This window comes from Galeopterus variegatus, unplaced genomic scaffold, assembly GCF_000696425.1.
Source record: "Galeopterus variegatus unplaced genomic scaffold, G_variegatus-3.0.2 Scaffold4403, whole genome shotgun sequence".
Classification (NCBI taxonomy): Eukaryota; Metazoa; Chordata; class Mammalia; order Dermoptera; family Cynocephalidae; genus Galeopterus; species Galeopterus variegatus.
Genome location: NW_007730514.1, coordinates 92,034 through 92,803, shown reverse-complemented (window position 1 = coordinate 92,803; position 770 = coordinate 92,034).

Below are 770 nucleotides of genomic sequence, written 5' to 3'. Positions count from 1 at the left end.
TCTGAAACAGCATGCTTGAATTCTTCACTGTTTCAGAAAATCAGATCGCCAACAGCTACACCATTTGTGATATTTGTGTGACCAGTAGCTTACCTTCATATCAGGTTGATTTGTAGCACTCATATTCATCATGGACATATTTTCTTATTAGAAAGTTATTTCATTTCATTTCTCTGTTATATTACAACTGGGAATTTTACCAATTTTGAAAATATATATATAGGTAGCAGAGGTGGATCTAGTTTTAGGGACCTGAAACTTACACAGTTTAGAATCTCTTCCTTAAAAATTTTAATAGAAAATTATGAATACAGTATCAGCTTTTAGAATGACTACTTAGAACAAGAAGATAAATCACAGCAAATTACAAAGTATAAAAGCTGACAAATGACATGAACATCTCTGCTAGGTCAATTCATAATCTATGGACTTCTCATCAGAATAGCAAAGAGAATGTTATAAAATGTATGCTATAAAATGGAATCTGAATTGGATGTTATTGAAAACCACTGATCTAGATTTTGAAGAAGGGAAAGGGGCCAGAAAAAGGTGGCACGGGGGCCCTGAACATAGGCAGTTCCTTGTGATATTCACCACAGTTTTTTCTTTGCCTACTCCAAAATAGGCAACACATGCAGATTACCACAGAGGCTCAAGAAAACAAATGAATATTGAGTGTCTAACAAAAAATTAAGATTCATGATCTGATGTGATTTGAAATGTTGGACTGAGTATTAGAAATAGACTTGGTGTTTGAAAATTCAAGGCAC